This window comes from Chiloscyllium punctatum, chromosome 27 (assembly GCF_047496795.1).
Source record: "Chiloscyllium punctatum isolate Juve2018m chromosome 27, sChiPun1.3, whole genome shotgun sequence".
In the NCBI taxonomy this organism is placed as follows: domain Eukaryota; kingdom Metazoa; phylum Chordata; class Chondrichthyes; order Orectolobiformes; family Hemiscylliidae; genus Chiloscyllium; species Chiloscyllium punctatum.
In genome coordinates, this window is record NC_092765.1 from 4,496,001 (window position 1) to 4,520,010 (window position 24,010).

Here is a 24,010-nt window from a genome sequence, read left to right on the forward strand (position 1 = left end):
AGCAGTGTTAGCACCCAAACCCCCTGCCACATATTTGCCTGATAACGTTATCTCATTCCTAATGTCACTAAAAGAGAAATCTCGACTCAGCTTAAATGACTTTCGCTCTCCAATAACTGCCCATCAGTACAGACCCTTTCAGAAAATTCTTGTAAATGTATTAAATGCAAGGACCATTTTATTATATGGTCTTCTAACCAGTGGGAGCTCAAGATGGCCCGAGTGTCTTTTGTTAGGACCTAGATGTCCCAGACAGAGTTTCATATCATCTGTTTTGGGCTAGATTCAAACCCAAATCTCAGCATTAAATCCACTTTGTCATTCAGTTTTCTGTAGAAAAATACAGAAGTTTGGGAGTTGTATATAATTATTAAATAAACTTTTATTAAATTGTTTGTTAGTCCATTTTCAGTATTACCTTTGTTTTAAATGTATCATTTTAGAGCTTTCTACTTTTGTATCTGTAATGACCAGCAATTTGCATCTATACAGGAATTTTGTCAAACAAAGTTTGATACTGAGCTACATAAGGATCTGTTGAGGCAGCTGGTCATGTGCTTGATCAAAGAGGTAGGTTTTAAGCAGCATTTTAAAGGAGGTAAGAGCAGTGGAGAGGGTTACAGACGGAATTTCAAAGCTTGTGACTAAGGCAACGAAAAGCTTAACTACCAATGGGGAACACGTAAGTTATTTCCTTTTATTTACCGTTAACTTATATTTTCTGAGATATTAACAGCCTGGATACATCTCTATTCTATTGATACGCCAGGAAGAATTATATCAGAGCGGATTTATCTGACTGTCAACTAATCATTTATTAGAAGTTTATTAAAGGGAAGATATCTGATTAAATGGAATAGGTAATAATTGTCTGCACCTTTGCATATGTTCAAAATGCAAAACATTATGTGTAATCATCAGTATAAATGTATCTTACTTTAAAGAATTTTAAAAAATCAGATCCATTCAATCAAACGCATCCAAATGATAAAACCATTTAACATTAATCTGCTCAGACTGCACAGCAGGAAGATATATCCTTTCCATAGAGTGACAGAAGTGCAAAGCTGCAGGCTGATTTTGGATATATGTCATATAAATATGATACAAGAATCTGGATTACTCTTGTTTTGGAATATATAGTTGGGTTTTGTGTTGGTAAACAGACTTTATATTAAGTCAATTGAAATTGACTTTACATTAATATGGATTAAAATTCCCCTTTGAACTCATAAGTTCAGCTGCTCAGTACCATTTCTATTGATATAAAATGGCTGCATTTTTAGAATGTCTGAACATCTGTTAAACCTCATGAGGATGTGTGAATATCCAGCCTCTTCCCTGCCATTATTAGACAGATGAATGGATTCTCTAACTTCAAATAACGTTGAAGTGGAGGTGCCGGTGTTGCATTGGGGTGGACAAAGTCAGAAGTCACACAACACCAGGTTATAGTCCAATGGGTTTATTTGAAAATACAAGCTGTCTGAGCGCTGCCTGACAAAGGATGCTCCAAAGGCTTGTGATTTCAAATAAACCCATTAAACTTTAACCTGGTGTTGTGTGACTTCTGACTTCAAATAATGTTGATCTTGTAAATGTTATTTTTGCCTCGCACAAGCCCATGTGTTGTAACCTGTATGTCTCATTCTGTCCAAAATTTTTTTCAACCTATAATCTGTATGGCCTTGCTTACAATGATCTGCCTCTACTGCTCACAAACAAAGCTTTTCACTGTACTTAGGTACATGTGACAGTAAAATCAGTTGCATTCAGTGGAATATTGAGGTACAAAGGTCTATAATATTGTAAAGTATTTGTTCATGATGATGAATACTATTCAATGCTTTTTAAGATGATCTGGAACTTCGTTTACAAAATGTGTTTTCCCAGAGCATATAACTTATTAGATGGAGGAAGTTAATTTCAGCTTTGTCTTTTATACAACAGTTTTGCTAATAGTATAGCTCTAATTTTTTTAAGTATGTCTTAAATGTTTCAAGTGTAAAATCTATCAATGAAAATCGTGTGCACCAAATCACTGCGTATTGTACAAAGCTATTACCTTAACAATATTGCACAAGTTATTGTACACAGAAACAAACAGAGAGAACACTGAAGAATCCTGCAGATCTGGCAGCAACTGTGGAGAGAGATACAGAGTTAACATCTCAAGTCTGATATGATTCATCTTCAGAGTCTGGCTGCAATGGCAAGACAGTAAAAGCTTAGGGAGGCACGCCGGGAAGGTGGAGTAAAGAGATCAGCCATGATCTCATCGAATGGTACAGCAGGTTTGAGTGACCTACTCCTGCTCCAAATTTGTACATTCATACTCAGTTTCTCCATCCTTTTTAACTATGACATGCAAGCTGTTACAAACAGATGAATATAATTGATGCAGTAATTCATGTTTCACTCTGTGCAGCTGGGATGGTTTCTCCTCTGCTGTGAAGTGAATGCTTGACGTAACTCGCAAATACAAAGCTGTAGTTGTTGAACTGAGCGTACAGCAAATCTTTGCGCTTGAATCCATCCACGGCTGGAGGTGCCGAACAGGAGATGTGACATTTCAAACTCTGCGGGGAATCACCAAAATTAATTACCATGTCTGGACTTAGCAGTGTGCTTCAGCTATAGATTTATAAGCATGTTATTTTCTGTTTGTGCTAATATACTTATTAAATCTACAGATCTGATGTTCAGGAAGATAATATTCATTTCCTCTTAATAATGTGACAGCATCAAGTAATGTGAGTTCAGCTGGAACACGTGGTCAATACACTGCAGGGATTTCTGTTCATCTTCCTGCACCAGCAAGATGCTCAAAAACCCAAACACACACTCTTTCTCTCTCTCTATGATGCTTTTTTTTAAAAAAGAAAATAAACTGTATTTTGTTCCTTTCTGATTGACACAGTAATCATTTCTGTGTAATTTTAACTGATATATTCATTTCTCATGAAATCATAAATTACAGAAATCACAGAAAAAATAATTGCATTCATTACTAAATGGAGTTGACCAATTAGAATTAAGCCAACCCAAAGAGTTTAAAAATCATCGCAGATACATTCAATGGTTTTTGGGCAAAGGTGGTGTGAATGCCTTCAATAACTACAGCAGCAGAATACAAAAAAGGAACAAATTTTATACCTAATTAATTTCATCCAACCTACTGGCTTCCTGGGGTCTAGATTGGATGCCTTCAAGGATGCCTGCCTTGAAGAAGTTTTCCTCCTCCCTCTACAAGAATATCAGTGAGTCTATGCTACTTTCTCCCCACCCCCACTCCCCTCTCATTTATCTCTCCACTCTGTAGGCACCCTGCCTCCATTCCTGATAAAGGGTTTTTGCCCAAAACATCGATTTTCCTGCTTCTCGGATGCTGCCTGACCTACTGTGCTTTTCCAGCACTACTCTAATCTAGACTCTGGTATCCAGCATCTGCAGTCCTCACTTTTGCCTACTGTCTTCCTGGCCTGTTTACATTGTTTACTAACTGGTCCTAGGAGTGGTGAAGCTAAATGAAATGTTCATGACTCTTATGAGTACAGGTCCAACCAACTCAATCTCTCTTCATCGGAGCACAGGAACAGAAGTAGGCCATTCAGCCCCAAGCCTGTTCTACCATTTAATAGCTGATATGTAAAATAACTCCATATTCCTGTCATTTATCTCTCTCAGATTTAAAGTTAACAACTATTCCTGCATCAATTGCCATTTGTGGAAGAGAGTTCCAAATACCTACCACCCTTTGTGTACAGAAGTGCTTCCTAACACCACTCCTGAACTGTCTGGGCCTAATTCTCAGTCTATCCCCAGTTCAAGAATCCTCATCCAGTGAAAATAATTATGTACCCTGGCTTTACCAGGAGACTGTCTTGAAGACTTTCATCAGCTGCCCCTTAACCTTCTATATTATAAAGAAAACAGACCTAACTTATATGCTTTTTTCCCATAACTTAACCCCTGAAGTCCAGGTATAATTGGCACAGCCCCGTATCTGCGTGGGTTTCCTCAGGGTGCTCCAGTTTCCTCCCCACAATCCAAAGATGTGGGAATTGGTTGAATTGGCCATGCTAAGTTGCCAATAGTGTTGAGTGATGTGTGAGCATTAGTCTGGGGTAAATGTAGACTAATAGGATAGGGGAATAGGTCTAGATGAGTTACTCTTCAGAAGGTCAGTGTGGACATGTTGGGCCAAAGGGCCTGTTTCCACACTGTAGGGATTCTATGATTCAATGATAATTCTTGTAAACCTACATTGTACTTCCTCTAAGGCCAGTATGATACCCTGATCTGCTCACAGTATTCCCAGTGGGGTCTAACCAGGGTTTTGTATACCTGCAGCATGGTATCTCTGTCCTTGTTCTCAAGATATAAAGGCCAGCATTTGATTAGCTTTCTTGATTATTTTATGCATGTTTTCATGTCATTTTAAAGATCAATGCCCCTGAACACCTAAGTCTCTTTGGACATTCACTGTATTTAATGTTATACCATTCAGAAAGTACCATGATCTGTCCTTTTTCAGTCCAAAATAGATAGCCTCACACCTCCTTACATTCATTTAATCCCTGCAGTGTGGAAGCATGCCATTCAGCCCATGCCAACTCTTCAAAGAGCATCTCACCCACACACTCTACCTTCTCCTTGTAACCCTGCATTTCCCCTGGTTAATCTATGTAGCCTGCACATCCCTGGACAATGCAAGGCCAATTCACCTAACCTGCACAACTTTGGACTGTGGGATCAACCCACAGCAGATCCGCACAGACACGGGGAGAACCTTCACACACCAGACAGTTAGCCAAAAATGGAATTGAACCCAGGTCCCTGGTGCTGTGAGGCAGCAGTGCTAACCACTGAGCCACTCTGCCACCCATTGGCTCCATCTGCTATAATTTTGCATAGTCTGTCAGTATTCTTTGTGTCATCAGCAAATGTAAATATACGAGTTTCTAAGCCATTATCCATATCATTAATAAATAATGTGAACAATTGAGGCCCTAACACAGCTCCTCATGGGATACCACTGGTCACATGCTATCCATTTAAATTCATGGCTATTATTCCTACTCTCTGCCACCTCCCACTCAACCAATTTCCTGGTCATGTTAGTAATGTGCCCTCAGGATCATGGGTTTCTACCATAGTTAACAGTCTCTTATGTAGAATCTTATCATTTGCCTCATGGAAGACCATGTAAATGACATTCACAGACATTCCCCTGTCCGCCACTTGTATCTAGGAATTCTGAAAAATTATAGTTAGAGTATTGACAATGTGCTTCCCTACTTCCTTTAACACCATCAAATGAAAACCATCAGATTGTGGGGATTTGTCACTCTTTAATTCCCATTAATTTCCTAATTACCAATATTTTACTTAATTTTATTTCATTCGGTCCCTGTCCTGATTCACTATTAATTTCCATGGGACCTCCAGCAAAGTTTCCTGCATTTTTATGTAAATACTGAGGCAAAGTAACTATTCAACATGTCCATCACTTCCATGTAGCCACTGACAATATCCCCATTTTCAGCCTTTATGGGCCAACATTGCTCCTGTCCAACCACTTGCCTTTTATGGAACTATAAAATTTCTTCTTCTTGATTCTGCTGTCCCTGGCAAGTTTCCTTTCAAAATCCTGTTTAGTAGCTCTGAAAAGCTGCCTTGTGGTCCCTTTACTGGTCTTTGTATTTTTCCCATTTGGCAGCATCTGTGTTTTTGTTTTGCATTTTTGTAAGCTCTTTCTTTTAGTTTTATGCTGTCTCTTATCTCTTTACTTGTCCTTGGTTGTTTTTTTTGTTCTGTGAAATGTAGCTTTTTCCTTTCGGAGGTATAAATTGAGTGTGTATTGTGTTAAGTGTTTCTTTAAACGTCCTCCACTATTCCTCAGTTGTTTTACCCATGAGTAGATTTTCCCAGTTTATTGTGGACAGTCTCTGTCTCATCAAGTTAAAGTTGGCTTTACCTAAATCTAAAACTCTAGTAGCTGATTTATACTTTTTGCTTTCAAATACTACATTAAACTCTGTCATGTTATGATCACTATTTGATAAATGTTCACACACAATTCGGTTACTAATTCAATCTGGCTCATTTCTCATTACTAAATCTAATATTGCTTGTTCCCTTGTTGCATCCAGGACATATTGGTGCAGGGAACTATCCCAAATACACTCCTGAAATTCAGAACCTTTCTGGCAGCTGCTTGTCTATCTCCCAATCTAAGTTAAAGTTAACATCCTCCATTAATACTACATTGGCTTTGCACACACTCACCTTATGTCTGCATTTATACAATCTAGAACTTCAGAGTTGCTACCAGGGGTATCTACACAAAACTTATTACAGTTTTAGATTATTTACTGTTCCCCAATTCCACTGAATGTTTTCTCTGCATTACGTCCTCTCTTACCATTGAAGAAATTTTGTTTCTAATCAGTAAGGCAACTTCACGTCCGCTGCCATTTTTCCTGTCCGTCCTGTAAATCCTATACCCTGGTATATTTAGTTTCCAGTCCTGAGCATCATACAGCCAGAAGACAATTCCTCCGTACCCGATACCAGCCTAGTGAACCTTCTCTGGACAGCCTGAAATGCCAGTCCGTATTTCCTTAGATAAGGAAACTTAACAACCTCCTTGGAAACCTCAAACTAACATCCTGAGTTCCTGGCAGAGCTTGCTTTAAGAAACAGTTTTATGTTGACAAGTGAAAATTCCCATTTCCAAACCCATTGCTTCAAACTCTATTACGCACTGGTGTTTGGTGACATCAGTCATCGTGTTATCTCTGGAGTACAACCTTTGCATACCCACCCTTTGCTTATCCATGCCAACCTGACTACAAACCATCCGCCAACTGTGAACATAACCTTCACCTCTCCACATTTGTAAAGAAAGCACATTAAAAGGAAGTTTACTTCCTGGAATAGAAGGCATGCAATGATGTGCTGTATCTGCAGTCTGCTGTGATGTGGTTTGTGAAAATTATGGTTCACAAGGTTTTCAGAAAATATACTCAATGCGGATGGCAGGGCCGATGAAAAATACACTGAACCATGAGCTGTTTGTACCTTAATTGCTTCCCTAATGGTCTGCAATGAAAATGGAGTGGACATTTTGGGGTCTCTACTCACTTCCCCAATCCCTAACATCAGATAAGAAATTCCCAGCTGAAAGACGTTTCTCAGAGGGACCTCAGAATCACTCAGAAGCAGCTTTGTGCACTGAAGCTTAACTTTGGGTGGTTTTTAGTAGCTGCAGCACACAGTAAAAAGGAGCAGAGGCAGCAGTCAGATAAACTAATTATGTCTCTACCAGCCAGACAGTAGGGAAGTGTGTTCTAGCTGCATGGGTAAACTTGCACATCGTACCCCAGGCCACTCTTCAGAACATAATAACAAATCATTTTGTCGCCATTCATGTCCACCTTTTCGAAGCCCAAATTAAGTCCAGGAAATGAGCATGTAGAAACTGTTGGTGTAAACTCTTACCCTCATGCTCTGTGGCAACTGGTTATTATAAGCACCACTAAACCACAAGCTCTGTCAGCAATCATCCAAATATACGACTGATGCAAAAGGAAGTTTATTTTGCAGTTTAAAATGGATCTCAGAGTTTGCTCTATTTTACCTTTTAGATGTGGCCATGTCAGTATGTTAATGCATAAATGAAAAAAAAAATCCATACCAGACTTTGGAGGTTCAGAAATGTGCAATTAATTCAACTCTCATCGCTCCAGAAGTGCATTTGGATAATAGTCTCCATTTTTAAACTGACTACATAAATAAGAGTATTATAGATTCTGTTCCATGGGAATTATAATGAACCGTCAAAATTCATTTAATGAAATATATATCAGTAATAAAATCAACACCAGTATTTAAATCCCTCAACATTTCACTATTCAAAAGCAGTCTCATACTCAAAACCGACTAAGCAAAAAGTAACTATTTTGTAATATGATGTAATGGAGTCAATCTCAAAGTCAGAAGAAGAATTGGAAAATGTAATAACTGTAACTGGATAATAAGATGCAAGACTGAGGGCAACATACGGTCCATTAACCTCACTCTGTCATTTCATTCTGTATTTAGGACCTGGGTACGTTATTCTTTTTCTTTAAGTTAGGGGAAATGAAGATTGAATAAACAGATTAAATAAACATTCCAATTTACATGAGAGTAATTCGAACCATCTGTTCTCATATGTGATAATCACCAATGCTGAGTTTAGGGAGTTGTTACAGGCATCCATAGGAAGGCGGCAATGAGTTTGACAGTGAGGGAGGCTAATGCTGGAGTTCTCAGTGGCTCGACACTATTTCCTGATGCTCTCACATCTGCTCAATTTAAATGTATGAAAGTGGTGAAATACTGCCTCAGAATATTTGCAAGTTTTTTGTAACTTACAAATGATCTATGCCCCCATCTGAAAGTAGATTCAAGTGCACTGTTGAAATTCAGAAAATAAATCTAAATAATGACAATTCAAATAAATCTTCCTTTTAAAGAATTGCAAATGATAAACAACCATTCAAAACACAGGGCAGCAAGTTGTTCTCAGACTGGTACAAAGTAACTGTGTGCATTTAACAACAAATACTGGAGATCACAGCAGGTCAGGCAGCATTCATGGAAAGAAAGCACACGAACGTTTCAAGTCTAGATGACTCTTCATCAGAGCTGTCTCCCGATAAACAGTCATCTAGACTCAAAACACTAGCTTGGTCTCTCCATGGATGCTGCCCGACTTGCTGCAATCTCCAGTGTTTGTTGTTTACAGTACAGATTCCAACATTGCAGTAATTTGTTGCTATACTATGTGCATTTAATATCCAGTTTTGGATATAATTCATGTTATTTCACATCATTTTCAATTTAGTTGAAAGTAATGACAATGCCTAATTAAATTTGGTGAATACCGAATCTATGTGAATTTTAATACTGATTGGATCACTCAGTTTTGATTAAAAAAAGCTTTGCTTTCATAAAAAGTCTATCAAATTCAGAAGAAACCAGGTGATGCCACCTTAGTGTTATAGCTAAATGCCTATTGAAACCAAAGTCAAGCCATCCCCAAATATAGGGATGAATTGTCTAATATCTGGATTTTGTAAGTATCCTCCAATCCTTTCCAACTCTGTGTTTGCAGTTTTTATGTAGAGTCTCATTGATATGCAATTTGCCACAGGCAAAAGCAATGCCATATGTCACAGGAAAGCGTTGTCTTGTACAGTAAGCGGGGTATTGACTTGCAGTGGATTTTAAATACCATGTCACAAACATCCTATGTTAACTTAAAGAAAAATGATTGATCAGCCCACTGTGTAGTGAGAGGTTAGAAAAATAAATGTCGCTTCAAGATCTTGTGTGCTTGGAAAAACTGCATTTGAAGTTAAAGATTTCTGAAGGGAGAAGCCTCCTAGCAAGCCTGTCTTAATTGTAGATGAACCGCTTCCTGCTAAAGTGTGTTGTTTATTTGACTTGATTTTATCCATGAATTATGTTTACTGACTGGTGATAAATAAACCACCAAACCTTTTACTAAATTTTTGATGTTCTAACCTATTTCTAAAAACAGTTTAATGTTTTACTGTACTCTTTGTTCCGAACACCCATCAGCATGAACCAGCGATGCCTTTAAAATGGAATGGATCCAACTAAGTAAACAACACACTTGGTTACACACGTGTTACATGGATCCGATCCACGACGTTGCTATATATGTAAGATGCAACCCAAAATCTAATGTTCCACTCCAAACTCTCATTTCATCACACATCAAATCAGTTCGCTTCTAAAATGATGGCCATTCACTTCATGAAACCTTCCGTAAACTCTGACATCTATTTTCCTCTTGATTTTTCAGATTGTAATTGGTTATAGAAGGGAGGATCTTAAAAGCGATCACCAACTCCGGTGAGCAGGTGCTGGGAAAACGACTAAAGCCAAAGGCTGACCAGTTCCCAGGCCAATGCCCTCATTCTGGAGTCTTAAAAGAAGTGGCTACAGCAACAAAATAAGATTCCATACATTCTGCAAGTGTCCCAGCAGATTGTAAAATGGCCAATCTAACAATTTTATTCAAGAAAGAGAGAGACTGAAGTTAGTCTAGCAACTGTCACAGGGAAATTGCTAGATTCCATTATTAATTATTAAGCAAAATAGAGCTCATGGTGTTGGATGTAAAATAGAAGGATAGATAGAAGATTAGTTAGCCAATAGAAAATGGAAAGTGGGCACAAATGGGTCATTTTCAGATTGCTGGGATTAATTAAGATGAGGATATGTGAAATAAGGCTCAGTGTTTTCAGCCTCAATTGGTTCTAATTGTGGGTGACAAGTAGCTCAGTAGTTAGCACTACTGCCTCCCAGCGCCAGGGGGGCGTAGGTTCGATTCCACCCTCAGGCAATTGTCTGTGTGGAGTTTGCACATTCTCCCCATGTCTGCGTGGGTTTCCTCTGGGTGCTCCATTTCCCTCCCACAGCCCAAAGATGTGCAGGTTATGTGAATCAGTCATGCTAAATTGCCCATAGTGTTCAGATATGTGCAGTTAGATGCATTAGTCAGGAGTAAATGTAGAGTAACAGGGTAGGGGAATGGGTCTGGGTGGGTTACTCTTCAGAGGGTCAGTGTGGACATGTTGGGCCTAAATGCCCCATTCTCACACTATAGGGATTTTCTGAATTCAATGAAATAATTCATATCAATGACTAGGACAAATATATTAAATGTATGATAACTAACTTTGCTGACGATACAGAGGTAGTAAAGTAGGAAAGTAAGATGGTGAGAGGACACAAAGAATTTGCAAAAGGGAGATAAACAGATTGAGTGAATGGGCAAACCTTTGGCAAATAAGAGTATAGCATGGGAAAATGTAAACGTGTCTACGTCCGACAGGAAAAGCAGCTGAACAATCAGAATCAGGGTGTCCTGGTACATGAATTACAAGAGGTTAGTATGCAGATATAGCAAGTGATTAAGAAAGTAAATGAAACATTGTTGCTGGAATATAGAATGGAATTTTAAAAAGGTGTGTTGCTACAGCTTTAATAGAGTGTTTAGAAGGTCACATCTGAAGCACTGTATAAAATTTTGTTTTTCTTATTTAAAAAAAGGAATGGATGCATCAGACACAGTTCAGAGAAGATTCACTAAATTGGAACTCTGTTGGAATCACTCACATTCCTGGAATGGTGGGATATCTTTGGAGGCCAGTTGACTGGGTCTGTGTCCACTGGAGTTTAGAAGAATTAGGTGATTTTATTGACACATGTAAGATGGTGAGGGCAACTGACAGTGTGAATCCTAGAAGGATGCTTCTTTTTGTGGGAGCTGAGAGTGAGGAACATAATTTCAAAATAAGGTGTCTCCATTTAAGATGGTGATTAGATTTTTTTTTCTCAGAAGGAATGGGTCTTTGGAACTCTTTCTCAAAGACATTGCAGGTGGGGTCATGGAATAACCAGAGGAAGATAGATCCTTGAGTCACAGGGTTTGTGGAGTAGACAAGAACATGGAGTTGACTATACTTGTCAGACATGACCTTACTGAATGGCAGAACAGGCTCAAGGGGCTCAACGGCCTAGAATTGTCCCTAATTCATATATTCACGTCATGAAGCTATGGCAAAATACTTAGATAATCATAATGTGATCAAGCAGAGTCAATAAGACATTTGTGAAAGAGAAATCATGCTTAATGCATTTATTAGGTAGTTGTTTGGTGGTACAGAATTTGAGAATTGCTGAAAAAGATACATTTTGTGAAGCTTTTCATCTTACTCCCATCAGGATAATTCATGAGAATACCAATTCAAAGAGAAAAACAATATTTATACTACATGACAGGCAAGTAATGATTGATTAGCAAGAGAACTTTCGTTGGTAGAGGTGTTGCCATGGAGAAAGCACCAATTAAAGATAATTCATAGTTAACTGCCAAGTTTTGTTTAAACATTATACCAAACAAGTTGGTCCTGAGAAGCAAGCCAGTAAATGATTGTCTCTTATTTTGTTGAGTTGAAACAATTGCCGTGGACGTTCATGTTCTGTGTCTGTAAAGAACAGTGCTTTGGGTATTAACGCATGTCACATTCAGGATTATCCAACAAATGTTGTCCAACTGTGGAAACACATCTATTGTTGGACACTGTGATATGGGCTTTGCAAGCTTGGGGTGGTTATTTAAGGTCAGTAAATTGCTTGTGTAAACAGCCAAAGTGATATGCTGTTTGATATAGTCCATCAGTCTTGGGACATCCAGCCACCATATGTGACATTATACCTGTGCTGAAATTCATACATCACATGAGTAATGTTTCACAGGCAGAATTAGATAGATTTTTGATTGCCAAGGATCTCAAAAGGTATAGGAGATGGATGAGAAAGTACAATCAGATTAGCAATGAACTTATTGGATGACAGTGGCAAAATAGGCTTGAAGGATCAAATGGCTTAATGTTTCTTCTAACATGTATATTCATATGTTCAATACCATGTATCCAGTATTGGATACATGGTATTGAACATATGAACATACATGTTCACATTCTTTCTGAGAATACTGAGTTTTCAACATATGATAGAACATGATGTAGACTGGATCTACACATGCCACTAATCTAGATTTACAAAAGTGACTTTACAAAATAAAACGATTACAAACTCACTAGTTGGAACTCACCTGGTTAGCAAACAATGTTGTAACAAACTTCTCCAGTTTGAAGATATCCTCAACCGTCTTAATCAGTTTGGTGTAAGAGTTCAAAGCGAGATTAGTTTCAAAGCTTACATAAGAGAAGTCAGGTTCTGGTGTGATGTGAATAGTCCAATATGTTCCCTGAGGTTATGAAAAGACAAAGAATAAAGTAGCTGTCATAGAATGGATGTATTAACGAAAAAGCCAGACAAATAGCAGCTCATGCAACAAAAAATATAAACCAGCAATATTTACCATCGCTTGGAAAAACAACACAGGAAGAAGCTTGCATATATCTTCAAATCAAAGCTCAAAAGCTTTCTTGTAAAAAGTGGCAAATGCATTTTTCGGTTTAATATCCTCAATATTCTGCACAGATTGTTGAATATTTACAGGTAATCCTGGCAGCTCTGCCAGAAATTTCTAATTGCAAGACACTGTTAAAATCAACAATCTGAACAGTGAGAAATCATTTGCTTAAAACCTATGTGAACATGATTATATCTTGACTTCTCCTGTTCTTGCTCCTTAGTATCCTGATCAAGCAACACCTTGATTTTAAAATTGTACATGCACATCCCTCTGTGGTTTCGCTCCTCCTTATCTTTGCATTGTCCTCCAGACCCACAATCCCCCACAATATCAGTGCACACCCAATTCTGACATCTCGAGCATGCCTGATTTTGTTAAAATCCCTGATGAGAAATGTCTCGACCTGTACTCTGACATTAAAGGTACTAAACAAATACAAGTTTATCGCGTTATTATACGCTGACTTGACAGGAGTCACGATAATACAGATGTTCCTGTTGGATTGTGACAAAGATCTCTTTGATTTACATGTCTGATACTGTCCAATCTTATAAACATGTAATAAATTCTTCGTAAAACACAACTCAACTATGCAGGATACTGTATCAATCTATAGTGTCTTATGAAGTATCTCAAACAGCCAAAAGCACTTCATAGAAAGTGAATTACTTGAAAATTCATTAACTGTTTTTCTGTAGATAAACACTAAAATATTAATTTTTAAAACTGCAAATATGAGATGCCGTTAGGGTACTAACAACAAGGTGCTTCACAAGGGCATTATACCACAAAAATGGCACTGAGCCAAATGAGAAGGTACCACAGCAGGTGACAAAAAAACTTAATCAAAGAGGGAGTTTTAAGTAACATCTTAAAGAAGGAAATAGGAAATAGAGGAGGAGAGAATTGGGGGGGGGGGGGGGGGGTGTTGCAGGATTTGCAATGCAGGCAGCTGAAGAGAGGGCCATCATTGGAGGACTGATTAAAATTGGAGATTCTTAAATAATACATTAAGATTCCACAAAACAGTACTGAAATGAAGTCACAGTATATTTGTTTTTGGTGGCATTGTTCAATAATACACTGTTGTAACAAGGGATGCAGATGGTGTAATGATACTGTCACTGGGCAAGGAATCAGAAGCCTAGGCCAATGTTCTGTGTGCATGGGGTCAAGTCCATCTTGGCTACTTTTTAATCAAAATTAGAATTTTGTCATTTAAATTTAATTATTAAATCTGGAATATAAAGTTAGCCTCAGTGAAGGCTACCTTGAAACTCTCATTCATTAGTTTTTACAATAATGTTCTTTAAGGAAGGAAATCTGCCATCAATACCTTGTCTGGCTTATAGAAGACTCCAGACTCAGAACAATGTAGTTGAATCTGGACTAGCCCAGTGAGACATATAGTTATAACAAAGCCATCACAAATGTCTCATTCCAGATGGACTGCAATAACAGATCACTATCACTTTCTCAAGGGCATTGAGGGATGGGCAATAAATGTTGGCCTAGCCAGTGACATCCACGCCCAATAAAATGATATTTTTTAAAATCAAGACCAAATTCCCGCTGCAATTCAGATAGGGCAAAGGAATATGTTATGGCAACATGAAGCATCTATAACAGCTAGTGTTTTGGTTAGAGTAAGATATTGAAATACAGGCATCTTTACAGAAGTAGAAACATTCATTTCCATGGAAAAATCTAGTTACTAAATTCATTTTGTATATATCTCACATGAAAATATTTTTCTGACAATAAATTAACACATCAAAATATAGAGTGTATGTATATTTATGCTTATGATATTGATGTAAATGCAGAGAAATACATGTAGTGTGTGTAGTCGTTGTAACGTGTTCAGGCAGCTGGACATCATAGAATGAGTTCCCTGATTGGGGCTGTTAATCTGGTCCAATCAGGGAGCCCTGGCTGACATAAATGGATGAACGTCAGGGATACTGGGCTACCTATATGCCTGACTAAGTGAGTGGTAGTGCTATTGTCAAAGACTATGTATTTGTCAATAAAGGGTAATTGGTTATGCAGTGCTGGCCTCTGAAGAGTTATTTCACTGTCCGCTGTGATTATTCTGTTTTCACTTAACATTTAAAGATAAAGATTGTATGCTCATTATTAAACTAGTTTTTGTGGGAGCTCACTGTCTTCACATTGGCTGCTGCATTTCCTACATTAGAGCAACAATAATCCGGTGCTCCCTTGGCTGTAAACTGCTCTGTGATATCTTGAGATTTTGAAAGATGCTCAATTATTGAAAATTTCTGCTTTACTTTTTCATTCTTCCGAAGAGAATGGTTAGATTTTTGTGAAACAAAAAATTTTGTGATGGACAGGTTGTTAAGTAAACGTGAAATTTTAGTTTCCCTTCCACAAAGGGAACTGCAGTAAAATTGACAATGATCTTATTGAACAGTGGGGAAGGCATGATAGACTGAATGGATCGTTGCTCTCATTTCTTACTCTGTTCCACTCCACCAGATAATTGGAAGGCGAGACTGGCTGTTGGGAAAGTAAAAGTATGCTTCTTTAAGAGCTTTCAGGCAGACAGGACAATTATCCCTTGCTGATACTGAAGGACAACCCACTTTGCTGCATTGTTCACTCATCACTCCACTGTTAAAGTCTGTTCCACAGTCGACAATTCACAGCACAGGATGGCAACAAGACCGCACAATTTCAATGCTCAGAAAAAACATGAGACTGCTTGGAACTCTTTCTCTGTAATTTTGTGCCACTTTCTGCTATCAAACTCTGCAAAGCATTCCCAGCGACAAATGTACAGGCAGTCTGCCTTTGACGTCGCCTGGAAGACCAGTTTTTTATGGCCTGTTAGATTTAGCAGCAATAAAGAACAACAAACTCCACACTCCATCATTAATTGGATATAGTGCTTCTGAACTCCAACAGCAAACCGACTAAAAAACACATAATAAAGTGTTTCCACTTCTTCCTGAATGTGTATACACAGGTCAGTAATAATTCTTTCTCGGTCAGAAGTCACCTGACACCAGATTATTGTCCAACAGGTTTATTTGAAATCACAAGCTTTCAGAGCACTGCCCCTTCATCAAGTGAAGGAGCAGCACTCTGGAAGCTTGTGATCTCAAACAAACCTGTTGGACTATAACCCAGTGTTATGTGACTTCTGACCTTGTCCACCCCAGTACCTCCATATCATTTTTCAGGTTCTATCGTGAATCGAAGGCTGGTTGCTGACAAGGTATTTACCCGATCTATTAAACTGTCCATGGAAATGAAAGATATTGAGACAGCACAATCTCAAACCAGTGATAACGACAGGAGGGAGACAACAGAAGTGACAAACAGGGAGCGACCAGTGGGACAATTTAGCTGACTCGTCTGTATGGGTGAGGTCAGATTCTGGGACATTTTCAACTCACTCAGGTTAAGAAATCAGAAATAACCCATGCCAATTAGGGAAAAGCAAAATCTGGGAAACCCCTCTCAACCCAACCATCATTTCCCCACAAAGGATTATCAAAACTAGCCCAAGACTCAACTTTAAACCTGATTATAGAAGAAGATACAGAGAATGCTGGAGGAACTCAGCAAGTCTGGTCACATCTGCGAACAGAGAAACAGCGTTAATGTTTTGAGAAGGTCTGACTCTTCTTCAGAACCTTCCAGAAGTCAATGATGAAATTCTACCTCACAAAACTACTCTAATCCATTGCAAACAGGTCAGCATCCTCTTCAGCTCAAACAGCAGAAGTAGTAGTGACTTTTGGAATACTATGTACAGTTCTAGTTGCTCTGCTATAGGAAGGTTATTAGTAAATTGGAGAGGGTGCAGAAAAAATTCACCAGGATGTTGCCAGGACTGGAGTGTTTGCATAAGTAGAGGCTGGATAGTCATTGTCATAGTCATAGTCATAGAGATGTACAATAGATCCCAACTTGTCCATGCTGACCAGATATCCCAACCTAACCTAGCCCCATTTACCAGCACTTGGGGTCCATATCCCTCTAAACCCTTACTACTGTCTTATGGTAATTGCTTGCAAGTGTTTGTCCCAAAGGTGTTCTGCATAATTTTAATCAAAGTACAAATCAGATTCCCTTTTCTTGAATTTTATCTACGTATAACAAATTCTTTTAATAGGCTGCAAAATCTCAAAATATTTTTTGTCACCCAGTTCAATAAAATATTTGGATTTTTAATTATCTAGTTGAATACGTACATCTGCTTTCAGTCCATTCACTGAGTAGCCACAGGGGTTGAACATTGTTGCATTTATAACAGGGATCAGGTCATGTATCCCACTTATCTGAGGAGACAGATTATTTTAGGAAAGTGTAAGGAACACTATGTGCAAGTTGTACATTTCAAATCATTTGCAATCAGTCTTTATGAAACGTTTGTTTCAGGACTGGAGTTTTAGAATCCTGAGCATTTCAAAATGTTTAAAGATCCATATGACAAATCAACAGAATGATTTCAGTTTTTAATTTGTTTCCTGTCTTTATTCTGCAAAATAAGCTACAGTTCATCTGATTTGAAGCATGAAATTGATAACTAAGAAATTGCATATTTTCTAAGTACGCTGTGCTTAAATGCTTTGAAATTACACCTTTAATTTCTCTTTTATAATATTTCATTTGCAATTGTATTCTCCAAAAAGGGCAGAGCAATTAAATTATAACATTCCATTGTCTTGGATTCCCTGAATCATAAGCACAGAGAGTTCCTTGGCAAGAATTTGTTGAGTTCTCAGTAAGTGAACAGAGATGAATATTACATGTTAATTCACCATTTACTGAAGTGAGTCAGGATCACTTCTCACCATGTGTCAGAAACCAATATCTTTCATTGTAAGGAGATCGAAATTTTTTTTGCATGTCCCAACTTCACTGATGAGATCAATCGTCAAGAATAGACAACTTTGCAATTGTTTATACTGAAATTTGAAACAATAGTGCAGATAAATTTTTTTTTATTCTGTTACATCGATCCTTTCAAACCACTAGGTGTTGTGTTTCAAATCAACTACCTCAGACAGCTGTGAACTCAGTCATTAAGTCTCTCTCTTCTCATGTATTAGAGTTGATCTTTCTTTGCACATTCTCTGTAGCTGTAACAGTATATTCTACACTCTGTTCTATTAGCCTAACATAATTACGTAAGGTATGATTTATCTGGTACGAGCAAATAAAACAATATGTTTCACTGTACCTTAGTACATGTGACAATAATAAATCAAATCAAAGTGTATTGAGGACTGAGATCCAAAGGTTTTTGGGCTGAGGGAATTAAGGAATATGAGAATAATGCAGGAAAGTAGGATTGAGGTAGAAGATCAGTCAAGATCTTTTCAAATGGTGCAGCAAGCCAGTTAGTTGATTAATCCAGCTCTTATTTCTTATCCATGAGGCTGATGTGTCCACCTTCTCTTTAAAAGCATGTCTCTAGATCTATTAAAAATATACAGAAGTCACAAAAGCATGAAGTTCGAAATCAGACGAAAACAATAAATTGCTGTCTAAATGTTTTTCATGAATCATTAATGACAGATTTCCATCATCTACAATGAAGAGGGAGATGGCACACAGACACACAAGATGGCCGCTGAGCCATCAGTTAGCCAACTTGACACACAAGATGGCCGCTGAGCCATCAGTTAGCCAACTTGACACACAAGATGGCCGCAAGATCACAATATGGAGAGAAACAGCAGAGCAGATACAGACACTGCCTGAGGCCACCAGAATGCCAGCACACTGCACTCAAAACCCAGTTGATTAGTTTAAGGTAGGTGGGGGAAGAGAATACACATCAGTAACGTACACTGCCCGCCAAAGTGTCTGGGTCAAGCCACCACCTTTTATAGAAATGCTAACAGCTTAATACAGACTCAATACAAAATGCTAATAGCCAGGGCTGCAGTAATCGTTCTTCTTAGGCAAAGTGACGAGCGCCCATTACTACTGCAATAGATTTCTGTGCAGATATTGAAACTGACAATGACCACACGGAAATTAACAAAGGTTGCGCTGGAACTGACAAAGACTGTGTTGAAACTATCAATGATTCTGCAATGATCGCCATAAACCAACCATGTTACAAAGACAATAATCTCATCACTGACCTATTGTAGCACAAGATGTATAAAAGTATTTTGATATGTGCTCCGGGTCGAGAGAAGACTCGCAGCTGACCACTGTGCTGTTGGTGTCTCTCTCTTTCTCTCTCTCCCCAGAGCTCTGGTATTTCCTTGTGCAATGAACTCTGTCATTGAACCCTGATTCTGACTCCAAGACTGTGTTTGTCCCCACAACATACAGTACTAATTTTACAAAAATTAAATTCAAATTTTCCATTTATATGTACATTTCCATGTGTCTGAATGATTGAGTGAGAGAGAGCGAGAGAGTGTGTGAGTGAGTGTGAAAGATTGCATCTGTGAAAGTGTGAGTGTCTGTGATTTAGTGAGTGAGTGAGAGAGAGTTATGGGATAAGTGGGTCAGTGAGTTTGGACGATTGAGTCAGTGGTGAGCAAGTGTTAATAATTGAATGTGTGTGTATGTGTATGTAAGCAGTTGAGTGCGTGGTTGAATAAGTGGGTGAGTGAGTGTATCGGTGGATGACTGTGTGTAAGTGAGTGTGTAAATGAGTATGGAAGTGGATGAGTGAGTGAGTGTATAGGTGGATATGTGTGTGTGAGAGTGAAGAATAGTAGGACATTTATTGTTAAGTTACAACTTCCATTCCACACTTTAGTATCACACCTTTTTTGCTGGTAAAAGTGTAAAGAAAATGTAATACAACTGTATAACCATTCGCATTGGGAAAATTATCTAATAAGTACTTCCCTCTCCATGTAGTTTTACTCAGGCTTCATTGTACTCTAGGCAAAAGTGAGGACGGCAGATGCTGGAAACCAGAGTTTAGATCAGATTGGTGCTGGAAAAGCACAGCAGGTCAGGCAGCATCCGAGGAGCAGGAAAATCGATGTTTCGGGCAAAAGCCCTTCATTGGTAATCTGCCAATGCTGGTCATCCTTACTGTCCATCGTAATATTGGTAATAAAAAGATTCAGAAAGGAAGGTTCACAAATTAATTTTCTATGACATTTTGTATTTTTTGTGATTTTCACCAACTTCATTAATGTTTTCACTCAGCAGCTCTCTCTCTCTCTTTCTCAGACGTATAGCTTTAGTTTCTAGACAAAAATATGAATCTATTTGGTAGATTGTTTTAAGCAGCAAGCACTGCAGATGTTGGAAATCTAAAATAAAAACAGAAAGTGCTGGAGAAACTCAGCAGGTCGGCCAGCATATGTGAAGAGGGAAACAAAGGTCCAAAATTGAATCATACTAGACTCGAAGTGTTAACTCTGTTTCTGGCTCCACAGATGCTGCCTGACCTGCAGAATTTCTCCAGCACTTTCGGTTCAGGTGAGCTGGAATAACCAGAACTGGACCAGACTGAAAATGGGCTTATGTTCTTCAAATGGACTGACTCTCACAACATCAATATTGACCATCTGGTCATTCCTACGACTTTCTATCAGCTAAAGGCAGGTTATGCAGTCGGACTGCACAAAATATCCACAATTTCTCAAGAATGAAACGTGAGCATTTTGTCTGTCTGACTGGAAAAACAATTCTCTTCTGGCTCTGACTATTCATTTGTTTCTGTAACCATTTTGGAATAATGCCCCCAATCAGCCTGTTTCAAAAAGTATTGAGTTAGTTAGGCTGCTGAAATCTGATCAAAGCTGCGAGATTGTGGGTGCAAGGACACAGTCATTGTCTTCAAATTAACCTTGGAGTGAGTGCACGGTAGATTTACCCGAATGATACTTGGAATTCGATGGGTAAATTAAGAGATTCTATAAATTAGGAACTTTCCTCTGCAATTTAGAAGTTTAAAAGGTGATTTGTTTATAATTGTGAAGATGTTGGGAGGAATCTACAAGGTTGAGAGCTTTTCTCTATTCATGCGGGTTGGCGAGGCTAGAACAATATAGCATGGTCTAAAAGTTAGTGCTAGACCTCTCGGGAGTGAGATTAGGAAACATTTCCACTCTCAATGGAGGGTAGAAATTTCAGAGTTTCTCTTGTAAATGGCAATTGATACTGCATGAACAGTCAATCTTAAATCAAAGATCAATAAATTTTTGTTAATCAGTGATATCAAGACAAAAGTAGGTGTATGGAGTTGAGTCATTGATCATTGGATTGAAGAGGCTTGAGGGGCTGAATGACCTCTTTCTGTCCTGCATGTGTGTGAACCAGAGAGTCACAGCACAATCTGTGCTGATCATATTCCTGTGATCTCATTTCCTCCTTACATTCCAGCACTTACAAAATGTAGTAGAAATTCCCAAAAGGCTGTGGATACTGGGAGAGATTTGGAACCATTCAAGACTGAAAGTCTAGATTTGTGTTTGGCAAAGTATTGAGGAAGATGGAGAATTACTGGGTCAATGTAGCTAAGGTACATACTAACCATGATCTAGTTAAATGGTCAAACAGACTTTAAGGAATGAATGGCCTCTTGCTTTCCCTGTATTCCTCGATCAAATTCAGTCCTTAGCTCTAATATTTAAGTTTACATATTCTTGAAAATTATCGGAACATAAAATGAATAAAGATTTTATTTCAGTAGTCAATTGAAATTCTAAATAAAATCAGAAGTCACATGACACCAGGTTATGATATTAAATAAAGCTGTTGGACTATAACCGGGTGTCACCTGACTTCTGACTTTGTCCATCCCTGTCCAACACTGGCACCTCCACATCATCCTAAATAAAAGCTGTTAATGTAACACATAACTTTAGGAAATCACCCTGGCAGACAAATAAATGTAGGTACTGCCCCAATGTCTACACTTGCAATTTGAAGACAAATCCATATTTCCAAAAGATTTGTTTATCTTGCTGATGTGCAAGATTAATTTTGCAAAACTCCATGGTTCTGTCAGTGAATTAAAATTATGTTTTGAATTCACCTGATGATTATTTTCATTTTCTTGGGCAAAAACAGATATTAAAATACCTTGGGACTTCTGATGTGGAAACACAACATTTTCTGGAAGTTTTCATGATGAATCTTTGCATTTGGTGTTCACTGAAAGTCCTGCTTCTCCCTCTAACTTCCAAATGGAAGGAACATTGCCAAGTGAATATTTATATTTGGAGATGAAATTTATTTTATTAAACTAGCCATGTGTTCTGGAAAAGCCCTGTCTGAGATATTGAGTGAACGCTGTATTTATTTATCATCTTGTAGCAAAATTTACTCTTCACAAATTATTCATAAAACAGTTAACATGACACAAAAGACGCAGAGTGTCTAAATGCAGTGTTATCATTTCCAACAGCAAAGCCTTCTAAAATCTGTGTACCTAAATCTCCAGCCCCTTGACATACTGTTTTACTTGTTCCATCATTAACAGTCATGCCTTCAACTGCTTCCAGAATTCCCTCCCTAACCCTGTCTCATCTTTCTGTCTCATTTTCCTCATTGAAGATGCTCCTCAACATTTTCTTCTTCAAAGATTTGTTATCTAGCCTGTTGACGCTCCACTCACACTATTTGTACTATCTTTTAACACTCTCTATTACCTGGAATTATCTTGCCATTATCTCTCTGCATATAAACTCTGTGCCTGTGCACTTCCCTTTACTTCACCTGATGAAGGAGCAGCGCTCCAAAAGCTTGTGATGTCAAACTAACCTGGTGTTGTGTGATTTCTGATTTTGACCACCCCAGTCCAACACTAGCACCTCCATGTCAACTTAAGACCATCATTCAATGTTCCATCATTCAATCATGGCTGATAAATTCCTCAACGTCTTTCTCCTGCTGAGGTGTCAGTGGGGGAGCACTTTGGGGCCAGCGACCATAATTCTATGAATTTTTAAATTGTGATTGAAAAGGATAGACCAGATCTAAAAGTTGAAGTTCTATTGATATTATTAAGCAAGAACTTTCAAAATCTGATTGAGGGCAGATGTTTGCAGGTAAAGGGACGGCTGGAAAATGGGAAGCCTTCAGAAGTGAGATAACAAGAGTCCAGATTTAGATTACTTTTTAGATTCCCTACAGTGTGGAAACAGGCCCTTTGGCCCAACCAGTCCACACTGACCCTCTAAAGAGTAACCCACCCAGACCCACTTCCCTCTGACTAATGCAACTAAGACTATGGGCAATTTAGCATTGCCAATTCACCTAGCCTGCACATCTTTGGACTGTGGGAGGAAACCGGAACACCCAGAGGAAACCCACACAGACACAGGGAGAATGAGCAAACTTCACACAGACAGTCACCAAAGGCTAGAATCGAACCTGGGACTCTGGGACTGTGAGGCAGCAGTGTTAACCACTGAGCAACCACGCCACCCCATGGTGGGCAAGTTGTTGGAGGGAATCCTGAGGGACAGGATGTACATGTATTTAGAAAGACAAGGACTGATTAGGGATACTCAGTCAACATGGCTTTGTGCATGGGAAATCATGTCTCACAAACTTAATCAAGTTTTTTGAAGAAGTAACAAAGAGGATTGATGAAGGTAGAGCGGTATACGTGATCTATTTGGACTTCAGTAAGGTGTTCAACAATGTTCCCCATGGGAGACTGGTTTACAAGGTTAGATCTCATGGAATACAGGGAGAACTAGCCTTTTGGAAACAGAACTGGCTCAAACATAGAAGACCGAGTATGGTGGTGGTGGGTTGTTTTTCAGACTGGAGGCCTGTGACCAGTGGAGTGCCACAAGGATTGGTGCTGGGTCCACTACTTTACATCATTTATATAAATGAGTTGGATGTGAGTATAAGAGGTATAGTTAGTAAGTTTGCAGATGACACTAAAATTGAAGGTGTAGTGGACAGTGAAGAAGGTTACCTCAGATTACAACGGGATCTTGATCAGATGGGCCAATGGGCTGAGAAGTGGCAGATGGACTTTAATTTAGATAAATGTGA

The 24,010-nt window shown here is 38.6% G+C and overlaps 1 pseudogene; it reads right to left on the reverse strand.

Annotated features, from left to right (window-relative positions):
• Window positions 1–683: 683 nt before the first annotated feature.
• The window catches only part of LOC140453728 (S-adenosylmethionine decarboxylase proenzyme-like), a 92,817-nt pseudogene continuing 69,490 nt past the window's right edge, over window positions 684–24,010 (reverse strand).